This window comes from Petaurus breviceps, unplaced genomic scaffold (genome assembly GCF_028583685.1).
Source record: "Petaurus breviceps papuanus isolate PSGF00001 unplaced genomic scaffold, PetGlider_PUasm1.0 90808, whole genome shotgun sequence".
In the NCBI taxonomy this organism is placed as follows: domain Eukaryota; kingdom Metazoa; phylum Chordata; class Mammalia; order Diprotodontia; family Petauridae; genus Petaurus; species Petaurus breviceps.
Window position 1 is genome coordinate 4,504,608 of NW_027187349.1, and position 11,014 is coordinate 4,515,621.

At 40.3% G+C, this 11,014-nt stretch overlaps 1 protein-coding gene across 2 annotated transcripts in view; it reads right to left on the minus strand.

Annotated features, from left to right (window-relative positions):
* Window positions 1-9,447, minus strand: part of AGPAT4 (1-acylglycerol-3-phosphate O-acyltransferase 4) — a 183,168-nt gene extending 173,721 nt beyond the window's left edge. For both annotated transcript variants that reach the window (XM_069070390.1, XM_069070391.1), the window contains exon 1: window positions 9,287-9,447. The gene's annotated coding sequence lies outside the window, so the exon portion shown is untranslated. The remainder of the gene's footprint in view (window positions 1-9,286) is intronic.
* Window positions 9,448-11,014: the final 1,567 nt, after the last annotated feature.

The following is an 11,014-nucleotide window of genomic DNA, read 5'->3' on the forward strand; positions in this document are numbered from 1 at the left end:
ATCGTTGTGAATATTTTGGCAAACCTCTTTAATGTCTGGCTTAATAGAAGATAGCTATTTTCTCACATCTGCTTCTACAATTCAATCTATTGAATCTATTGGTGGAAGTATAAGAAGAAAATCTGACTTCACCCAAATATATAGTTGGAAAAGGGAGGAATATTTTAATAGGCAAATTATATCTTAGTTTTATTATGAAACTAGTTCTGATCTCACAGACCCCCATAAAGGTCTCGGGGACTCCCCTAGATCCCCAGAACCCATTTTGAGAAGCACTGTTCTTAACCCTTTCCCTCCTTCAGGTACACAGTGAATACTGCCTCCATAGTTCAACTGAGGAATTCGAAGGTTGAAGGGAAGGTGACAAGAGGCAAGGAGAAAGTCACAAGTTGATTGGGATAAATGGAAAAATTAAGGAATTTATCATTATGATTTCTAGCTGTAATCTTCTGATGTTCTCTAAGATACCTCAATTAATAAAAATTAAGAGAGCAAACTAGAGGATAACTGGAACTTAATTGCAGCAAAGGGATATATAGTTTCCTGGGAGGAGCTCAAAGGGGCATTGCCTCCATTCATGACCTACTCAGGTCCCCAGTCATGACACAGATCCCTGGCTAGGTTCTCAAAGCCTATGTATGTATGTTAGCAGAGTCAAACCAGCTGGTCCCACTTATCTGGAAAAGCTTCAGGTACAGGCTCAGTGACAAGCTTTGAGGCCCAACTTTGAAAATGAAGAGCTTCGAACACCAGGCTGTTCATAAGCAGAGGCCATCTTTTTTGGGGGGGGTTGAGAGGTGGGGAAGGGAGCACAGGAATTCACAAAAACCATCTACAAGGTGGAGATGAAATGTCAGCAGCACCTCCAAACAGAAGAGGCCTTGTTTTCAACGTGGGTCACTTGGCTGCTTGCTCTTGCTGCCTGTATGAGATTTTTTAAAAAGGTTTTTATTCTTTAAGCTTTGACTTCAGCAACGCAGCTCCTTCCTTTCACTCTGACGCTTTTCAAACAATTACTCAACAAGTATTTATTAAATGTCTACTATGTTTCAAGGGAATGTTGGGTGCTAGGGATACAAGTACTAACAATGAAATAATCCTGCTCACAATTAGCTTTTGTTCTAATGGGAGAGATAAGGACATGTAAAAATCATGTAGCATATAAGTAATACATTAGTATATGCTAGTGTATATATTCACATACATATATACACTATTACACATGGAGAGGAGGGGGAGGGAAATGGATCTAAAGTGAGAGGAAAAAAAGAATGGTGGAGAGGGAGGAGGACAGAGACAGAGATGGAAGGAGATGGAGAGGGAGAGAGGACAGGGACAGATAGGGAGGGGGAAAGGAAGAGGGAGAAGGAGGGAAAGAGAGAAGAGGAGACAAGAGTGGCAAAAGGAAAGGGAAGAGAAAGAACAATGGAGAAAGAGAGGTAGAAATAGACAGGGATGAGGGAGAGAGGGAGAGGAGGACAGATGGGAAGAGGGATGGGGAGGGGAGAGGGGAGAAAGAATGTGGAGGAGAAAGAATAGGGAGGAGAAAGAGAAGGGGGAGGAGAAAAAGAAGGAGGGGGGAGAGGTAGAGAGGGAGGGACAGAGAGAAGGGGACAGAGAAGGGGGAAAAGGAGGGAGGCAAAGAGGATGAGAAAGGGGGAATGGAGAGGGAGGAACAGAAAGAGAGAAAAATAATTAATTACAAAGTAGTTTAGGAGGGAGGATACTAACATCAGGGGGGATCTGGAAAGGCTCCATACAGGAGATAGTGTCTTCGTTCTTCAAGAGGACTATAACATCAGAAAAAGGATGCCATGGTTTGCAAGCGAATTGGATTTAAGTGAGGCAGGGTCACCAGCCTCACTTTCTCCTCTGGAGCCATCTGGGTTCAGTGGGAAGATCAGGACGACTGAAGATGGTCCTGGATACAGTGGGAGACCCTGGCCTTTTTAAGCTAAGGTCTTTAACAGGTCTCAGTTGGAGCTGCATCTAAAGGAAGAGAGGAACTCAATGTGGCAGACGTAAAGAAGATGTGCATTAGGGGCAGCTAGGTGGCACAGTGAACAGAGCACCGGCCCTGGAGTCAGGAGGACCTGAGTTCAAATTCTGCCTCAGACACTTAACACAAAAACTAGCCACGTGACCTTGGGCAAGTCACTTAACCCCAATTGCCCTCCAAAAAGCAAAAAAAAAAAAAAAAGAAGAAGAGGAAGAAGATGTATGTTCCAGGCCTGGGGGAAGACCAGGGCAAAGTCTGGGAGACAGGAAGGTGAGGGTTAGAGAAAAGTCCAATTTGGCCAGAGAGCAGAGTGAGTGCAGAATATAGCCCAATGAGGCTGGGAGGACAGGTTAGAGACAGTTTTAAAAGCTAAAGAAAGGCAGTTTATATTTTATTCTAGAAGAAATAGAAAGCCCAACTATCACATACTCAGTCAGACATTTAAAAAGCAAAAGTAACTTCACAGCAGCATGAGGAATCTCAAACATTATATACCCATTGGCAGCATATTATAAGGACATCACAGAGTAACAGCAGCCAGGTCTACTATACTTCAAAGTCTGGCTTCTCTCCTTAGTTCTCAGGGAGGAAGCAGCATGGCACAATGATAATTGCTCTGAATTGAGTTTGCTGCCAGAAACTAAGCTGTCTGATCGTGGGTAACTTAGTTAATTTCTCTGAGCCTCAATTTTGCTTTCTGTAAAAAAAGGATAATACCATACTACCTACCCCACAAGGTTGTTATGAGACTCAAATTAGATAATGCATATGCATCTAAAGTGCTTTACAAACCTTGAAGTGCTATTTAAATGTTTTTGCTACTATTATCATTATTCCTACCCTGCTTTCCATTCTACAGGCCAGCTACGATATCTTAATCAGTCACTGATACTTCAGAAAACAAGGTTCTTTCTGCCTATTCATTCACTTATGCACTAAGCTTCTTCTAAGTACAAGTACCTGGACTCTGGATAGGATGAGAAGGAAGTATGCAAAAATAAATATGCCACAATTATCCAAGTATAACCTTAAGATTCAGTTAGATTTGCATAGCAGATTTGCAGCTTCATATCCAATCACCCTTTTCTTTATTCTACTATGTTATAGAAATGTTTGTTTTAGTCCATAAATTAAAAATAAAATTAATATAATCTTTTAAAAAAGATTCAAACCAGAACTGCTTCTCCAGGAAACAGAGGGAGCTAACTGTCCCTGCTTCTCAAACTTAGAATTTCTCCAACCAAACTTTCTCTAGGCTCAGCCAACTGCCCAAATTACTTTAGTTCAGCTGGAGATTTTCAGTCTTTCCTCTCCTCACCTTCTTCAGGCCACTTCTTTTCACCTTCTTCAGGTCTGTCTCCAATTCATTGCTTTCCCACTTCCACAATAAGGATAGAAGTCTGTCTGTCTTCTCTTCTACCCTGACTGAAACGATTACCAGGCTTCCATTTACCAGGCATAAACATCTACAAATAACATACATACAAATATATACATACATATATGTATATACACACATATATACACATATATATATATACACACATGCACACACACAGAAACATATCACTAAACCTTTCCAGAGAGCTAAGAAATAATAAAAATAAGTAATTTCAATTTCACCTTCCTATAATTCTAGCTTCTATCACTAATGAGTAAATATAAAAAAAAAAAAACTGAGGAAGAGAGAAAAGAAATGAAGGATCTGAAAAGCTTATAGACTAGATAAAAACTGCCCAGCTTTTGAGAACTGACTTTATGTTTGCTCAACACAAAATCCTGAGAAGACTCACTTGATCTAAGTAGACAATACTTAGGAATTCTAACAACCTAGGCTAACTTTTGTGCACAGATAGTTGAAAAGCACATAAGGAAGCAGATGATATTTGGAAAGAAACCAATTACTTTATACAAGATCAATGTGTCTCTCTCATCTTTATCTTAAAATTTGGCTAATGCTAAATCTCAGCCTCAGCATTTTCAGTGTTTCTGATGATAATCTGCCTTTGCACTGTGTGGAAAGATTAAAATCAACAAAGGTAAGATAGACATTGGCCTTGAGCTTCAGTCACTTCAGCCTTGAAAATCCCATAAGAATGCATGCTGGCTGATGTGAGGAGTGCCTGTGTTGACAAATTCAATTCTTCATCAAACTTTGTCAAACTCAGGGGGCAGCTGAATGCACTTAGTGCAATAATGCTTTTGAACTATTTCTACCACAGATCCATCCTATGGACTAAAATGTTTCCCCACTCCCCTCACCAAACATTCCACTGCCAGGATAGCAGAATAAAAGCAAACATGCACATTGGTGAACGGAGGGATGTCAGGCTTTCCCACACACTCCAGGGTTTGACTTGGAGGCACAACTATCTTTTCAGAAGCCACAATATCCAGTCTTCCTCTGACAATGAAAGAAGATTTTAAGAGCTGGGAGTGGGAGGGAGAGGGAGTACAAGGGGAGTGACTGTGTGGTAGGAAAGGACAAGTCCTCTCACATAGCCAATTTTTATAATCTCCTCTGACTTTCACTTAACCCTCAGCTCAAAAAATAATGAACTAATGGAATCAGAGTGAAATAAATCAAGGCAGAATCAGGAAAACATTATGCACGGTGACTACTATATCAGTGGTCAAAACAACAAAAGTGTACAATGAACACTTTTCTAAGATAAATGACATTGTTATTAATGTCACATCTTTCTAGGTTTATATAACCTTCGAATAACTTTGAAGTCTTCCCTTCCTTACTTCTCTTTAGTCCCACTTAGAAATTATAATCAAGGGGCAGCTAGGTGGCTCAGTGAATAGAGCACCAGCCCTGGAGTCAGAAGGCCCTGAGTTCAAATCCGACCTCAGACACTTAACAGACCTTGCAGAAGTCACTTAACCCCAATTGCCCTGCCTTCCCCCCTCCAAAAAGTTAAAAAAAAAAAAGAGAAACTATAATCAAGCTTAGCCCTAAAGAAGAGATAGATATAAGAAGGTACCTTCCCCCTTCTTTACAAAGGTGAGGAATTATGGGCCTGGAACAATGCTAATAATTTCAGACCTTTCCCAGGCAAGAGATTTCCTGAACTATTCTTTCTTCTCTCTTTTTTAAATTCTTTGTTATAAGTGATGGCTCTATCTGGGAGAGGGAGTACAGAAATATATAGGTGATATAAATACAAAAAACATCTAGAATTGCTTTGAAAAACTATCCCAATGGTTAGTTCATTATATGAGAATTTAGGTACAAAGGGTGAAATAGGTCAACATCTTTGGCAGACTCATCTGTCTTTCTATCCCACTCCCACATGGATTCAGCTCACTGCTAAATTCTTTATCACACAGTTACTGTTGCTGATCAAAGTAGGTTCAAAGATCACTAGGTCATGACCCTGCATGACATAATGTCCCAAAGTGACATCAATTCTTTAAGGTGTAAGTCAAGCCAAGAAGTAACTAGACTCTGGAACTCCATGATACTAAGAAATGCAATAAAGATGTCCAACATCCCTGTTCTGGCACTGAGATACATCAGGAAGAGGTCTGACCTTGGAATCAGAAAGAGAAAAATTAAAATCCAAGTACTGGCTTATCAGCTAGCTGTGTGACCTTAGACATATCTTTTTAAACTCCCCTGAACCTCTTTTTCCTGTATTGGTAAAATTTGTCATTCAGTCATGCCCCATTTGGAATTTTCTTGTCAAAGATACTGGAGTGTTATGACAATTCCTCCTCCAGCTCATTTTACAGATGAGGAAACTGAGGCAAACAGGGTTAAGTGACTTGTCCAGGGTCACACAGCTAGTAAGTGTCTGAGGCTGCATTTGAATTCAGTTCTTCACAACTCCAAGCCTAGTGCTCTATTCACTGTGCCCCCTTAGCTGTCTCCCCCACCCCTCACTGGCTATTAAAACTACCTGTGAACCACTGAATCTTCTATGACTAGAGGATTAGAGATTTAGAGCTGGAAGAGGCCTCAGAGTCCTAATCCAATACTCTCATTTACAAATAAGGAAAAATTGTGGTCTTAGAGAAAAAGTGACTTGTCCAAGGTCACATGGGCAACAAACATCCTAAGTGGGATTTGAACATAGGCACTTTGACTCCAGAGAATATACTCATGCTACTACAGTATGCCACTTCTGTGAGGAAAGGGCCTTTTAAAGAGCAAATTACTCTTTCATCAATTAACATTTCTTATGTGCCAGGCCCTGAGCAAAGTCCTAGGGATACAAAGAGAGTCAAAAGACAGGTCCTGTCCTCAAGGAACTTATAATTCGTAATATCATGTGAATTTTTATCATCATGTGTATGTTTCTGGATAAAACTAGAACTAGTACCAGACTATCAATTGCTCACTTCACAATCCATACTCAACATCACTGCCCACAATAACCCTGCAGACCCTATAGCTCAATCCCTTTACCTTCTAGCTGAGAAGAGCCTGAAATACGCATTATAGTTTTCCATTATCCATTTTCACCTTTCTCATCACCTTCTTAATTCCGTGCCTGTTGGTACAGTTGTACTTTTCTGCATCTGTATTTATACCCATGCTGATTATATTTTAAGCTCATTTCTTCACAACCTAGCACTTTCAGGGCTGTTCTGCAGACACTACATGCTGAATAAACGGTGATTATCAAAATTAAGGAGCCCCCTGCATAGCACCACCTGCATTCAGACCTCTGCCTCAGTTTACATGTCACTGCCTTCCTGATGAGGCTTCCCAAGAACTTTCCATTAGGAATAAAGGGAAAAACTGCTGATACTCTTTAACCTTAATCCAGTATCCAAGTGGAACCTAGTGATTTTTGGCAATGCTCTCATCCCTTTAATCACTCTGGCTTCTCCTCTTCCTTGAACTCTGTCCAGTGGGTGTTTATGGTAGTTAAGAACCTGGGACTGAAAACTGTGTTCCAGGAGTGGCCACATCACAGCCAGTAGGAAGGCAATGTGTTTGTGATTTAATTTGAAAATACTATTAGTCTTTTTCTTGGAAAAGCTTCATAGCAGATTTACATTCTTGCATGTAGCCTATTACCGACTTTAGGTATAGTCTCTCAGTCTTATTGCTTTCCAGGATTCCTTGCTAGTATTGAACACCTGCATTCCAATTATTTCTCCACATGTCCTAACCTGTGCTTTTCCATGATAAACGCCATTCTGTAATTAATGTCACATACTTTTAGGTTCACATAACCTTTGGATACTCTTCCCACCTTTACTACCATTTGGTGCCAGTTAGAATTTCAGCAACACACTTTACAATTTCAGGTATTTAATGCTCTAAATACTAAAGACTTCTTCTCTATGACAAAGCATAATCAAAAAAATGCAGTTAATAGCAGATAAAGATCTCAAACACCATAACCTTTAAAAATAAAACCACCTCACCTTCCTGCTACCACACTTCAATATATTTTAGAGACTGGCAATGAAATACTATCCTTCCCTTCACAGATGGGAAAATCAAAGAAGGACTAAATGACCTTTACAAAACTCTACCAAAAGACTAAGACAAAACTAAAGAATACAGGTCTCCCAGATTTCTGGTCTATGAAGGTCAAACAAGTATGCAAATCAAAGGAACATATCTTAAAACCATATTCTCTGGGCTAGGAAATAGCAGTTCTGGTTTAAATCAGGTAGAAACTGGTCCAAAGGAACTTACAGCTCCCTCCCTTCTTGCTAGAACTTTTCTTTCCTCCCTCCAGCCTATATTATGCAACATCATCATCCCTCACAGGCAACCTGGATTCTAACTATGTGCAAGAGAAGGTGGCTTTGTTAAGAATAACCCCTTTTGATAGATGGGTCATTCAGATGAGTATATTTAGCCTTGCTCATTAATCTTGAGGAATTAAAATTTACTTTCATTCACATCATGTGAAAATATTAACTTCTTATCTATGAAAAGAATATTGAGAGGAACCATTACATTAGTTTTAGACTTATTAAGCTCTTCTGACCCTTTTACCCAATTCTTTTACCCCTTTGAATTCACAAGGGAAAAAAAATAATTTATTCAGTTGGGTGTTGGTTCATCAGAGCTAATCATGTCCCAGTTTGGAGAGAGAGGATCCATCAGCCTGCTATTTAGTAAGCCTTATATTTTACTGAATGTGCTGAACATTCAACAACACAGATGTAAAACCCTGGAAGTTGTGATTAGTGTGGGACAGTCAATGCATGCTGTTTTGTTATCTTCTCACACTTGTTGAATTTGAGTTTTGTGATAAGCTGAGGATGGTGAAAATACCTCATCTTTCACATGTTTTAGCTACTGGAGTCTCAGGCTAGGTAGCTGTCTGAGTTGGCAGTGTACATGTTTTTAAGCAGCAAATTGTCACTCACGGACCCACTTTGAAACTTCACAACAAGCAGCTCATCTCTCATCAATAATGTTCTTTCCCCTTGCTTTAAACTATTGCATTCATAGGAAATCTAGAAAAACGTCAGTCACTCAAAAGGAATAAAAAGTGTTTGTATAAATATGGGGGTTTTATTTTTAATTACCAGTGGGGCTACAGAACTGTGACTGCAGAATTCTTTTTAAGTAAATAAGAAGGTAAATCATAAATTCCTGTTTCCTTGACAACCCCCCTCCCCCAGCCCCATTGTGACTGGGAAAAACCAAAATGAAAAGTGAGGAGGGGTAGCAGCCAGAGCTCTGGAAGATCTCTCACAAATAGAAACGTAACACAAACAAACACACAAACACACACACACACACACACACAAAACAACAAACTGCAAAAGAAACACATACACACACAGATTGATGGCTAGAGCCCCATTTAGCATAGTATTTTTGTGGTTACCATAGGAACACCATAGACGAACATGTTGCATGACACAAAAGAAACCAACATGTAACAGGAACATTCTCGTCAGTTTCATCTGTTGCAAGGGAAAAGGGGTCTTAAACCCAGGCTAAAGAAAAAAAAAAATCGAGCAACCATGACCATCCTCTCAAAAAAAACAGAGCACCCAGAAAGAACCCCACCCGATCCTTGAGACACAAATTCTGGTTCTGAAGCAGGAAACCTCCCTGTAGCTCCGAAGGCAAGCAGCTCACGTTATCCATAGCGCCCTCACTGTCTCCTGCTCTCGTCCTCTGACTCTTCTGGGTTCTGCTCTCTACCACAATCCATTCAGAGCTTTTCAGGAGGAATCAAGCCAAGGGGGGGGGGTTGTGAGCGGGGGTAGAGAGAGATAACAAAAGGAAAAAGGAAGCAAACACCATCTCCCACAAATGCAAAGTTTTCTGGAAATAGCATGAAAAGAACATACCTCGTGTCTGAAAGACCTTGACATGAGGACTTGGGGATCAGAAACTGAAAAGGAGAAAGCCTGAGTGAGGGATCAGAAATTGCCACTAGTTTACATGAGCTCTAAGTCAGCCAACACTGGGAAGAAAGCTAGACTCCACCCATGGGGTGGACCCTTAGGAAAAAAAAAGTGGTCCTCAGCTGACGTCTCTCCCCACCCCATGTCACTTCCTTTTAAAGCTACAATTTAGCCGTTATAGAGAGGGAAGGAAGATACTTAGCTTAGTGTAATATGACTCACCCTTACCCCCCTTCTAATTAGGGTAAGGAAGCATGTTGCGCTTTTGCCTTATGTTTGAAATCACCAGCTCTGGACCCTGCCCAGATCCAAGACAAAACCAGCTGAAATAAATGGTTTTCCTTACCCCCTCCCCCGCCCCCTTCTACTGCTTTCCCCTCTTCTTCTTCCCCTCCCCCCAAATCCTGTTGCATCCCTTTACAGAAATGGCTCCCTCAGTCGGAGGGCCAGCCAGCTCTAGTCCCGTCATTAAGGTGAACTGAACACGTTCCCAAACTGGCTAATAATTCATTCAGCAAAGATACAATCAATTGGGTTTATAAAACGCCACACTCCACTATATCCTCTCCCTGATGGTGCCATGTACTATGTGAGAGATTACATTTCGCGTTGGGAGAACACAGATGCATCTTCACAAAATTACATTTAGAGTCCAAGGAATCAGGCTTAATTAAGTTCTGTCATCTTCTCCCCAATACAAGAGCCGAGGTCATTCACCTCTCTACACCTACATTATATTCTTGTACTTATACAAAAGAGGGGGCTAAGGGGAAAACGACTTGGATAAAGAGTGCTTTCAGAACTAACTTTACTCAGGAAATCAACAAAAGTGAAAAGAGGGTGGGCTTTAGAAGCAGCTACAACTGCTGAGTTTCTGACATTCCTAGATAAAAAAGCTATCTTAAAATGTAAATAGAACCCTTCCAAGGACAAAAGCCTTCAAAATGGGTGGCCCCGATTGTTGCTACCTTTTGATTATTCAAACGAAAAGGGTTTCAAAGGGGAGCATTTGATTCACCTGGTATTTTAATTTCCGTGTGAAAATAAACCTATATATTAATGGATGTCTTCTACATGGAAATATATTGTCCTTACCCTCCATTCACTTCTAATGGCCTTTCTTGCAATATTCCATTTTAGTTCTTTAGATATTAAGTTGTTCAGTGATTCCCAATATCTGCCGCCAGGAGAATATTGGCATTAAAAATTAAAAAGCCTTCATTTCAGCGAGATGTGTGCCATCAAAGAAATTCTCTAATTTTGTACAGGGGAACCAGCTAGCTCTCTTCCTACTGTTGTATTCTGAACCGATTTCACCAGTCATTTACAGCATCTGTCAAGGTATAAAAACTGATGGTTCAGCTCTATATGTGGTTCAGCCTGAACAATAGACATTCTCCTTCCAGTTTTTCCTCTGTGGATCATTATGCCGAACTCTTTTGAGCGGTCAAGCATTTCATTCTAGGAGGCTATATGGTTGTACAATCAGCACAATGTCATCCCCAAACAGCTATCTTCTTGCATTGAGAGAAAGCTAGGAAGGTCATATACACACTAGAAGGACCTTCTGTGGTAAACTTTATGGAAAGATATGGACTTAAGTCACATGGGATTATACAAATAACTGTAAGTTGTATAACAAAGTTATAGAAATAACTGTCAATTGTCAAG